The 12,901-nt window shown below is 38.9% G+C and overlaps 1 pseudogene; it reads right to left on the reverse strand.

The window, feature by feature from the left end:
• Positions 1 to 11,748: 11,748 nt before the first annotated feature.
• On the reverse strand, positions 11,749 to 12,394 carry LOC115277039 (annotated as a pseudogene).
• Between the last annotated feature and the right edge of the window lie 507 nt (positions 12,395 to 12,901).

Here is a 12,901-nt window from a genome sequence, read left to right on the forward strand (position 1 = left end):
TTTCTCTCTCTTTTTTGAGAGAGAAAGAAAGAAAGGTAGACAGAGAGAGAGAGAGAGAAGAGAGAGAGAGAGAATATCTTAAGCAGGCTCCAGGCCCAGTGTAAGCCAGAGTGACTTGAGCTGAAATCAAGAGTCAGACACTTAACTGACTGAACCATCCAGGTACCCCTAATTTTCTTAGTAAGAATATATTTCAATACCTTAAATGTAAAACTGTTAACTTTATTGTTTAACTTATGTTTTTTCTCCTCTGCTGCTACCATGCTGTTTTTTTAAATGTTTATTTATTTTTGAAAGAGAGAGACAGATTGTGAGTGGGGGAGGGCAGAGAGAGAGGGAGACACAGAATCTGAAGCAGGCTCCAGGCTCTGAGCTGTCAGCACAGAATCCAACATGGATCTCTAACTCATGAGCCATGAGATTATGACCTGAGCCAAAGTTATGCATAGGAAGCATAACTGACTGAGCCACCCAGGCGCCGCCCTTATTTATGTTTTTGACTTTCTAAAGTAGTTTATTTCAGTCAACATGGTGCTGTGAGTTCATGCTTTGATGCATCTTTCTTTGCTACAAATATGTAAAAATGAAAAATAACGTAAAAGAGAAGCAACCAAAAATGGACTAATTTGCAAAAGCAAATCATCTTGTAAACTATCCAAGCCACATCAATTTGAAATTGCAAGCACTTAGACTAAGAGAAGCATCTCAACTTCCAAGGAGGAAAGAAAGTAGGCTGTAAACAGAGGAATATGAATCAGAAAAGCTTTGTCCTTTCCAACAGTGACATGAGAACGTACTTAGACAAGATTGGGCGTGTCCAGGTGGTATGGCCATAGACAGGAAGGTATCTAAGTAATGTAGGTTTCAAAATTCTGAAGGAAATTTCTCACTGCAATTATATACCCAGCCAAAATGTCAATGAAATCAATAGGTGGAATGAAGACATGAAGCCTCTAGAAGACATGAGTCACCAAACAAGGGAAGGAGGAATACATGTGGTTTGGGAAACAACATCTGCCACACAGGAAAGGAGTCAGGGCCTCCCCACGATGATCAGAAAGGGAGGAACAGCATGATAGCTTGTTTTAGGATTAGAGGGAAACTAATTATAATTAAGTCGAGTAAAATCCTCTGGAACAGACCCAGGACAATGAAACTGATAGAATAAAATATTTCAATCTCTTGAAAGGAAAATTAGACAACTAAAAAATACCATAACAAAGAAAAGGTGGTGGGTGGCGGAGGGGAGCAATGATTAGTACTTCTGCAGGAAGGAAAAGTCACCATAATTTATTTAGTTATGATGAGAGCTTGTGTGTTGTAATCACATAAACCCTCAAAATTGATGAGACCAAAACTCTGTTTGGGAAATTGAGAAGGGAGGGAGTACCAATTCTCTATTGCTGTGATAAAGGAACACAAATTTAGTGGCTTCAAACAATACCCATTTCTTATCTTGAATTTTCTGTGGGTCAGGAGTGCAAGCTGAGGCTAGCTGGATCCTTTGGTTGCCGTCTCACAAGGCTCATTCAAGGTGCTGGCCAGCCTGCATTGTCCTCTGAAGAAAGACAGACCTATTTCCAAGCAACTTCAGGTAGTTAGAAGAGCTCATTTTTCTCATGTCTGTCGAACTCCTGGTGCCTTCCTTCTTCAAAGTCAGTAATGGGACATCTCTGAGTAGCGGAAGTGCCTGGGTCCCTCTTTTAAGGGATTTTGCCCAATCAAGTCAGCCTACCCAGGCTTGGAAACCACAGATTTGGGGCCTTAATCACATCAGTGCCACAGTTGCATTGTCTATAGGTTAGAAGCAAGTCACTTGGGATAGGGGTCATATAAAATTAGGACTTATGGGATGTCCTAAAGCACAAAAGGGCATGTGTATATGTGTGATGAAGGCAAAGGGAGGAACAAAGGCTAAATCATCACCCTCTGTAGTGACAAGTCAATATTGATAATGCTTAAGACAGAGAAATCATGGGGCTTCTGGCTGGCTCATTCTGTATATCTTATAATTCTTGATGTGAGGGTCATAAGTTTGAGTCCCACATTGTATGTGGAGCCTACTTACAAAAATTAAGAAATCAATTAGCAATATTAAGAGAGGTAGAAGTAAACCCTAAAATAATCTACTGAAAGAGGCCAAGGTTGCTTTCTTTGAAAAGAAGGCTACTAGCAGTGATGGCAGCTGTTACTTTTCACAGAAAGCTTTGTATAATCATATGACTCTTTTAAATTAAGTGGCTGCATAAATTTGATGAAAATAAAAACATTAAGGAAAGAGAATAAGACACTTTTCAAGAAATCAAGAGGGACCCAAGTTTTTAGGGAAATAAAAGCACATACAAGTCGAATAAATAAATATAAATGTTCAGCAATACAATTTTAATGGAGTTGTAGAATATCTCTAAAAGTACAGAGGTTGTTTATATGGATTAAGATAAAAAAATATGAAAATGCTTGGAACATAAAAGTAGTTACTTCATAATACAAGAATGAAGAGAAAGATAACTTTAAAGTTATCACACAGAAAAGGTAAATTATCTACAAAGAAATGACAATTAAAACAGACCTCTTTATAAAACAAACACCAAAAGCAAATGGATAGCCATATTAAACAGGTCTAAAAATGATTAATCTCTCATTAAAAATTTTTTAACATTTATTATTGAGGGACAGAGAGAAGCAGAGCATGAGCATGGGAGGGGCAGAGAGAGGGGGAAACACAGTAAGGCAGGCTCCAGGCCCTGAGCTGTCAGCACAGAGCCCGATGTGGGGTTCGAACTCACAAACCACCAGATCATGATCTGAGCTGAAGTCGGATGCTTAACTGACTGCACCACCCAGGCGCCCCTAATTTTTCATTTTATACTTAAATAAACTTGAATTCAAGAATTAAATTAAAATAGAGACATTTCTAGCAATCTGAAGATTAAGAGTTTATGATTCAAAGATTTTTCACTAGTAGAAATACTGGACACAGGAAAAGTGTGAACTCAAAAATTAATTTTAAAAGTGTCAGTAGCTTTAATATTAGCTGTTAATTATGATAACCTTGGGAGCCTAAAAATGGTAGGAATAAAAATCCAGGCAAGAGTAAATTATATTGGCATGAGAATACTCAATAGAGTGTGCTAAATATTGTTTTGTTTTAGAGAGGGAGAGAAATTAGAAGCGTCTGCTTCATTATTGTATATTTATATTAAAAATTAATGGTAATTAATTAAAACAATTTATAACTATATTTTAGATCTTCAGACTTCGTCTTATAACCAAAAGTTCGAACCCTTTTACTAATCTGTCTATTTCTCTCTATCCTCCCCTCCTCCAATTCCCATCCTCTGGCAATCATTTTTCTATTCTCTGTTTTCATGAGTTCAACTTTTTTTTTTTAAGATTCTACATACAAGTGATACCATGCTGTATTTATCTTTCTCTATTTCGCTTATTTTACTTAGCATAATGCCCCTGAGGTTCATCCATGTTATTGCAAATGATAGATTTCCACCTTTTTCCTGATCTATTCATCTTTCAGTGGACACTTGGATTGTTTCCATCCCTTGGTGTTGTAAGTATATTGCTGTAAGCATGGAAGTATGGATATCTTTTTGAGAAAATGGTTTTGTTTCCTTTGGATATATATCCCAAAATGGGAATATTGGATCATATAGTAGTTTCATTTTTAATTTATGAGGAACCTCCAAAATGTTTTCCATGAAGTGTGTCAGTTTACAATCCCATCAACAGTGCACCAGTGTTCCTTTTTCTCTACAAACTTGCCAGTATTTATTATCACATGTCTTTTTTGACAAGAGCCACCCTAACAGGTATGAGGTTATATCTCATAGTGGTTTTGACTTACATTTCTCTGATGATCAGTGGTGTTGAACACCTTTTCATGTACTTATTGGCCATTTTTATGTCTTTGGAAAAGAAGTCTTTTGCCTATTTTTAAATAAGGATATTTATTTTTTGCTATGGGGTTGTATGAGTTCGTGAAACATTTTCATTGAAGCTTTCAAGTGAACAGTAGAGTCTTCGGCTTTTTGTTTCATTTTAGATGGTCTTAGAATAAAGAAAACTTTCAGATTTGTGTTGCTCAGTTGCCCATCTAGAAAACCTGCAGTAATTGTCCCAAACTCTGCTGCCGATATTAGTACGTAGCCCAAGTTTATGGTTGTATATAAAGAATGGGTTAATAATGCTTGGAAATGTTTGTCTCTGTTATAGTGCTTCCCATGACAGGTTTGCTTTCTTGATATCATTTATCTATCACAACACATTTAAAATATGTTTGCATTATCATGGCCCTTTAGAGTCTATTCTGCTTAGAGAAAGAGGGATATAGGAGCTTTGATTATTTTTAGCTTTCTTCAGAAATTGAAATAAATTCCACGTTTAAACATTTTTTAATTTATTGTTAGAGAGAGAGAGAGAGAGAGAGAGCAAGCTGGAGAGGGACAGAGAGAGGGAGACACAGAATCTGAATCAGGCTCCAGGCTCTGAACTGTCAGCACAGAGCCATATGCGGAGCTCAAACTCAGGAGCTGTGAGATCATGACCTGAGCCGAAGTTGGATGCTTAGCTGACTAAGCCACGCAGATGCCCCTAAAATCCATGTTTTGAACCACCTTTAAAAATCTTTTGTTAATTGGGTTACATTTAAGATTGCTTTATTCAATTTATGATTTTCATTTCCATAGAAATATAGGAGATCTTCCTCTAGACGTGGGATCTTGTTAACCTCAGTAGATTCCAATATTTTTGTGGTGTCATTGTCCTGTTAGCTACCAAAATCCTTAGAAAATGCAATTATATCGATACAGATATACAGATACATGTCCAGCATGTACCCCTTCCCCACCTGTATCTATATGTGTATCTGTATCTCTGAATCAATTACCAAGCTAAAAAAATAAGATTGCCTTTGGTTGTTACACAGCTGTGAGGGATTTTTGGAACATGAAACACATGTGAAGTCATTTGAAGAGGGAAACAGGTGTTGGGATGTGGCAGGAGGAAGGCCGGTTCAGACTGTGGGAGCAAATCCCAATGTGCTCAAATGTGGAAGTGACAGAAATCTGGCACAGGTGCCTTTGGGCAACTGACAGGGTAATTGGCTGGTGTGGGAACTTCCAGGTGGATCAAAACCTCCTCCAATCCTCTTTCCTTTGGGCCAAGGGGCAATAAACAGGGATATTTGCTATTAGGCATGGGTATTGAATGTGGAGACTTAGATAGGACACGGAATGCAGAGAGTCTCAAGTGACTGGTGCCTCCAGGAAGAACTGGGAGCACCCATGACAGGAGGCCAGGTAGTGGCACCCACTGGCCAGTAACACGTGATTATGGGACTGAGCTGACTGGAGAATGCAATTCACCTGAGTCATGAGCCAAATATAAAACACGAGAAACTCCAAGACAAAGAGGCTTTCTCTGAGCTGACTTGATTACATACGTATGTAGTGCTGGGCTCTTACTTTGAAACCGAACCATGTCCCAGTGTTGAAAAAGGAACTTCTGGGAAGTTGCAGCTGATCACCTGAGGTCCTCCAGAGAAGAATGAATGCTGTTTTCCATGTTTTCTTCACAAATATACAGGGAAGTTTGGTGGGTAAGATCTAAGATTCGTGTGATTTCTCTTTCACAGTTCACATCTTTGAATCGTTTGAGCACTGACTGTGTGTTGGACTCAGCACACATATCCTGTCACTGAAACAGGACAACAGCCCTCATCTGCCAGGTGAGGAAGCAGGGGCATGCAGCTAATGAGCTGGGGCACAAAACAGGCATTCTGAGCCCCAAATTGCTGCATTTTAGCACTTACAAGAGGGGCAAGGTGAACATAAAGTAGTAGCAAAAAAGGAGGAAAGTTGGGAAGGTTTTTGAGATACTACTGATTATTTCTGTGCTAGGAGTTAGTGAGGTGAGGGGGGAGAGGACCTAGGCAGTTCTAACCACTGAACAGCCACCCAGGGAGCGAGGGGGACAGAGTGGGGTTAATTGGGTTGAGTGCCAATGAACATTTGGACTCTAGATAGATTTTCTTTATTCAGTTGTTTCTTATCAGATTCAAGTTAATGCATCTTGAATGTATTCTTGCTAAGAAAACTTTGATGCTTTGATCAGCTAAACATTTTCAGGCATGCACTTCATAGTAAGATTGTGATTTATTTGGCTATCGTGAGGATATTAAGTTTCATGTCCTGTAATATATTCTTGTGTGTGGTGTGAGTGACCTTGACATGACTGACATGTTTTTTACTTTCAGCATTTCTCAGTCAATTAGTGTATATATTCAAATAGGTAGTCTGATCTTGACTAGTGTCTGGATATTTTCTTTCTTTCACATAGCAGATCCATTTAGGTTTTTATATTTCCCTTTGGCAGTTCAGAAATGTACAGGGTGTTCTGTTTCTCCACTTTTGGGGCTGAAGGAGCTCTATTTAGAAAAAGGTGGATTAAACTGACTAGGAAGAGAGAAGTTATGAAATCAATTAATATGGATTTATTGGAAACACGAATAAATCCAAACCCTGTTACTTTTAGGAGCCTGTTTCATTACTTGATAAAGGAGCACTGAATCACATACCTTTTTATGGAATCAGAAGTCTCCTTTATAGTTTTGTTGTGGTGATTAGTAAATATATTTAAAACATGGATTTCCTTTCAACATCTAAGAAGCACATTTTACTTTTAAAGGCAATTGTATTTTCTAACGGAGGTACATTTACAACATGAGCTGCTATATGCTGAAATATTTACTCCTCTATCCTGATACTATTTGAGGACATCTAATCTCTTTTTATATGTTTTGTATGCTTTTTTTATATGCTTTCTATGTTTATTGTGCAGACCGGGAAAGCAAAGAAGGAATTTTACTTTAGTTTAAATACCATGTTTAGGTCACCATCGCTCTTACTTATGTTTTTAAATTGAAGAAACTTTAATTTATTTAAGTGGCATTTATAATACAGCATTTTGAAGATAAACAAATGCCATGATCATCTTCCAAAGGGGAAGCTAATCAGTTTGCTAAATAGAGACAGACCAACATGCCAGTGTCTGTAACTTGTTTTTGACTTTGCTGCTGATAGCGTGGGTCCCCACAGCATATGATAATGTTTGAAGTGTTAGAACACATTTTTTCCCATTAATTCTCCTTTATATCACCACCCACATCAGATATGCTTTCTGGCAGTGTACTGTTGGCTGTATATTCAGAATTTAAATTGCTAAGGGCCTGTTCTCCTTCCCGAGGATATTACAAATCTCACCACTACTAATTGAAATTGTATGGTGAGGGCGATCTTTCCTTCTGCTACTATGATTTTAAATACTGACTATTATTAATAAACAGGCTACGGTGTTACAGGAGCTGCCTCCCCAGTAATCACAAATGCAAGGTGGAGGGAAGGGTGCATGGGTTGTTTAAGTGCAGGTATAAAACCGATTAAAATTGAACAGCGTGCAGCACTCACAGGATTTCAAATATTTTATTAGAGGAAAATGCTTGGGAAAAGAAGGGGGGTATCCCTTTTTGGTTTTATTCATTTGATAAACTAACATTTATTAAGCATCTACGTGTGTCAGCCCTGATCTAGACACTGGGGAAACACTGAACTAAATATATTAGATATTTAAGTTGCAGATAATGTAAAATATAATAGAAGGTAGAAATAGGATAGAAAATAGACTTTTTCTATGGAGAGAAGCCAAGTCAGGATTTGATGTGAGGACTGTCAAAACATTAGACAGATGGTCAGGAAAGACTTTGCAGAGTGTCATGTCCGAGTAAATCTTGAAGTGAATCGCACAGAATACTGAAGGAAGTGGGCTCACGCTGCAGGAAGTAAACTGTAATGGCGCCGACGCAGGTATGTGCTTGGACTATTCAAGGAGAGTGGGGTCGCTCAAGAAAATTGCATAAGAGAAAAGCATAATAAGATACGAGGCCAGGGGCACCTGGGTGGCTCAGTCGGCTGGGCGGTCAACTTCAGCTCTGGTCATGATCTCGCGGTTTGTGGGTTCGGCCCCGTGTCGGGCTCTGTACTGACAGCTAACTCAGAGCCTGGGGCCTGCTTCAGATTCTGTGTCACCTTCTCTCTCTGCCCTTCTCCTGCTCATGCTCTGTATCTCTGTCTCTCAAAAATAAATAAACATAAAAAAAAAAAAGATGAGGCCATCAAAGTATAAGAGCTTTGGATATGAGGTTAAACTGACCTTATAGACTTTGTTTGATTTTTATTTGTTTAAATGTTTATTTAGCTTTGAAAGAAAGAACAAAAGTGGGGGAGAGACAGAGGGGAACAGAGAATCCGAAGTGGGCTGTGTGCTGACAGCAGAGAGCTCGATATGGGGCTTGAACTCATAAACCATGAGATCATGACTTGAGCCAAAGTTGGGGCTTAACCAACTGAGCCACCCAGGTGCTCCAGACCTTGTTGACTTTTAAGGTGCTATAGAAAATCACTGAGGGGCGCCTGGGTGTCTCAGTCGGTTAAGCCTTCGACTTCGGCTCAGGTCAGATCTCATGTTCGTGGGTTTGAGCGCCGCGTCAGGCTCTGTGCTGACAGCTAGTTCAGAGCCTGGAGCCTGCTTCCGGTTCTGTGTCTCCTTCTCTTTCTGCCCCTCCCCCTCTCATGCTGTGTCTCTCTCTGTATCAAAAATAAATAAAACATTTTTTAAAAAAATCACTGAGAGCTTGAGGCAGGCTTCTGACCAGGTCTGTCTTAGTGCTTAAAAAAAAGCGAGGGCAGAAGCAAGGGAGAATAGCAGTGGGCATCACAGTCCAGCCTTCTCTTCCTGTCCTGTGCCCCGCAGGGGTAACCTGATGGTATATATTACCCACTGATTGGCTTCTTCGACTCTGGCTTGCTTTGGGTTCAACTAATAAGAGACTCTCACAGGGGAGACTGGGAGGAGAGTAAGATTTATCTCTTTACAATGCTCTTCTCTTGCTGCTTCAGGCCCCCACTGGTTGTTTGTGTCCGTCCACCAGGGCCACAGTTCCTGCCGGTGCCTCTCTCCATGTAGCTGCTTCTCTGATTTCCTGTAACAGCCCATTGGCTTTTGTAAATAGTTCCTTTACTAAATCCTTCTTATTTATTTGTATTTGTCATATGTTTTCTGCCTGATGTGTCAGACAGGAGGCCATGCCATATTCCAGGGAGATATGATGATGACTTGGCCCAGGCTGATTTCAGTAAAGGTGGGGGGAAGTGTTTAAATTATGGACGTTTCCAAATCGGAGCCCACTCAGTTTACTACTGAAAGCCATGTGGGGTGAGGGTGTGAAGACATGTAGGGGGTGCCTACACTTGTGGCCTGAGAAACTTCAATAATGAGGTTGCCTTTGAAGCTATTCTCTTGAAGTTCAGGGGAGAGAGCTGAGCTGGAGATGTAGTTAGAAGTTATCTGTGTAGAGACGGGTTTTGAACCCTGATGTAGGATGAGATAACTAAGGGATTGAGTCTAGACTGAAAAGAGAACAGAGCCAAAGGCTGAGTTCTGGAGCATCCTGATATTTAGAGACTCAATAAATGAAGAATCTGAAAAGGAGAGTGAGAAGAAATTACGTAAGAGGTAAAAAGCATTCCAAAGGATTGTGATATTCCTGAATCCAGGTGAAGAATTTATAGAGTAAAAATGAATAGACTGCTCTGTAAGTTTCTAATAAACTAATGCTGGCTTTTAGTGTAAACTAGCACATTTTAAATAGTCCCATATGTATACATACATGTAAGTTTTTGATATACAAATTAAAGATCACACAAAGAGGCGTATTAAAATTATGTCCCACAAATAATAATGGCATTTTGATGACCTGCATTTCAGCTGTCCTTGGTCACCTGAGACTCACTGTGACACTCTCACAAGGCAGCTTATATTTAGACCTATTTGCATTTCACAGCTTAACATCCTATACACAGTGTCATCTACACTATTTCTCCCAAAGAATTCAAGTGTCAGGAAAAAAAATGTTAGACCTTACTTCAAAGAAGTAGAAGTTTCTGCAGCAGGGAGAAAAACAGCTGAAGGAAGTCAACTCAGTGACTCCAACAGGAAAAACTCATGAACTTAATGGTTTAAGGGGGACAGGCGCTACTACTCAGCTCATCCCAAACAATTAAAAAGTGAGGAACAAGAAAGGCAAGTTGTAGCGCCACATGAGTTTGGGAAACATATTTACAGCTGTTGGAATTAATTTAGAGAAGGATTTCAGGTAGGGTTAGCAGCTGTAGACCATTGTTCATGGCTTTAAAATTCTTAACTCTCCATGTCTTTAAAAATATTTATTTAAAAGTAACCAGTGATTAGTTTAGCTCAGTAAAAATATTTAAAACACTTATTTTCTTGGGTTTTAATTGATACATAAATTTTTCAGCTCGTTGGAAATTCACGTTTTATGAAGTGATTCATTAATCATCACAAACATGCTCATGTGTGTCACATTCCTGTAATTAAATTATTTTGCAAAAGGAGTTATTGCTGTGTAAAAGATTGGCTTCCAAACCTAATTCAATGCTAGATTAGTGAAGTCTCTTCCTAAGGGACTTGAGTTAGAAAGCTAACAGGGATCATGAAATGTATAAAAGGAAATTCATATTTACCGTATGATACTAATTTTAATCTGCACACAAGTGCCAAAGTGACTAATCAAAAAATTGGTATTCACAGTCATATATGAAGGCTTGGTTCTGTTCATTTCAAGTGTTAAGGATGCAATTTTCTAGGCAACACTTTGATGCATTTAATTTTACTGTGAAATTTGAGAGACCTGAGGTTTTTCTGATTATCCTCTTCATAAAATTACCTCCGTTTATTATGTTCTTCATGCTATTATTTCTCCATAGAATTATTGTTTCCACAAGCACACTGAAGATTTAGAGAATCCCTCTGACTGACCAATTAGCATTGGTTCTTTTCACATGAATCTTTTGCTATTTTTTTCTTTATTAATCTTTCAAAAATATGTTTAGTATGTTTCTATTTATTTAAAAAGTAGGTGTCTAAATAAATGTGGATAATAATTGCAATGGGTTGAAACACATCAAATATGTTGAAATCCATGAGGTCCTAATAATATATATTTTTAAATAAGCTTATTGTTTTATGGGTGGATAAATAAGGAATCTGAAAAGGAGAGTGAGAAGGAATTACAGGAAAAAGCCCAAGATTTACCCTGCCTTGTATATGAGAACTGTACTTCTTCGTGACCAAATAGTCAATGAGGGAAAGATTACCTTTAAAGAGATACATGAAGCTGGACAACAGTAAGCCTATTGATCAAAGATTATAGGCTTAATGAAGTTAAATATCAAATACATATTATCCTGGAGACTTTTGTCTAGTAGATAAGCAAACTGTTTCTATCCAGTGGAAAAGATAACCCCAAAGATAAAACACCAATTAGTTGGTATATAATCTAACAAACTGACCTAACATTCCTTTAAAAATTTGATAATAAATTCTTAGCACCTCAGAATGTTCCTTTTCCGTGATGTGACTATAGCAGTCTTCTATTTGCAACTCAGGAAGGGAACAACTGTGTTCCAAAATAGCTGAATTTACAAGTCCAAAAACTGAAGGTACTTTTTAGGCTGTCACATTCACTGCAAAGCCCATTCATCCCCTTCAGCATCCCAAAGATTAAGCACCTGTTCTGCTCAGCTATGTAATAAAGTGGCAAACATGCTGCGCCACTGGCATCACAGGACAGTTGCCTATAAAACTAGATGCTGCACTTTCTCACAGATCCTCATCCTCACCCGAGACAGTAGTTGTCTGAGCAACCTCTAGATCTCATTCATACCGTGCTGCTAGAGCTGGGTCCCTGACAACCTCTGGTGGGGCAAGAGCAGGCAACACACTCCAAGTCAGGGTCTCCAATTAGCTTTCTGGCAAGGTACAGGAAGGGCCTTTCCAAGTTGTAGTTACTTTTGGCAGAAATGTCAAAGTACTGAAGGTTCTTCTTTCAGTGGAAGACAATAGATTTTGCCTTAGCTTTCCTGTCCTTAATCTCCACTTTGTTGCCACACAGCACAGTGGGGATGTTTTCAGGTACTCCTACCAGATCTCTCTGCCAGTCAGGCACCTTCTCATAAGTAACTTGTGATGTTACATCAAATGTTATAATGGCACCCTGGGCTTGGAGGTCATAGCCATCTCTCAGCTCGCCAAATTTCTCTAAAGCAGCGGTATCCCATATGTTGATTTCATTAGGTCTTCTGTTGGTATGGAACACAAGGGAATGGACTACAGCACCCAAGGTGGCTTCATATTTCTTTTCAGATTTACCAGTCAGAGGATGATTTCTAAATGTAGCTTTCCCAATACCACCATCACCAAACAATTCAAGTTTGAACTGGATTTGGGGTTCTCGTTGGGCAGCCATCATGCTGTTTCTTTCAGAAGTGTCTCTGGTCCATCTGACTGAGGCTGAACCACTCTTTATATCTTACCGATATTCTCCTTAATTAATGAGTTGAGTAAAATCCTAGACATAGGTTTATGTTAAATTTGCAAGAATGTCATGATTTTACCTTTTTGAAAAATACATTCAGCGACAATCGACAATAAGTAACAAAACTAGTAAATGAAGAAATGGAAGTGTCCATATTCTGAGTTACTTTGCAACTCCTAATGAATTAGTGGATCTAGGCAACAATCATCAATTGCTGGTGACATCACATACAAAAAAGAGACTGGGTGTGTCCATTAATGGTGTCTAGCTCTTGATTTTGGCTCAGGTCATGATCTACGACTTGTGTGTTTGAGCCCTGCATTGGGCTCCATGCTGACAGTGTGGAGCCTGTTTGGGATCCTCTCCCTCTCTTCCCCCTCAAAATAAATGAATAAACTTAAAAAAATAAACAAAAATGAGACAAGTAGGCAATATTCA

The sequence above is a fragment of the Suricata suricatta genome, chromosome 13, assembly GCF_006229205.1.
Source record: "Suricata suricatta isolate VVHF042 chromosome 13, meerkat_22Aug2017_6uvM2_HiC, whole genome shotgun sequence".
In the NCBI taxonomy this organism is placed as follows: domain Eukaryota; kingdom Metazoa; phylum Chordata; class Mammalia; order Carnivora; family Herpestidae; genus Suricata; species Suricata suricatta.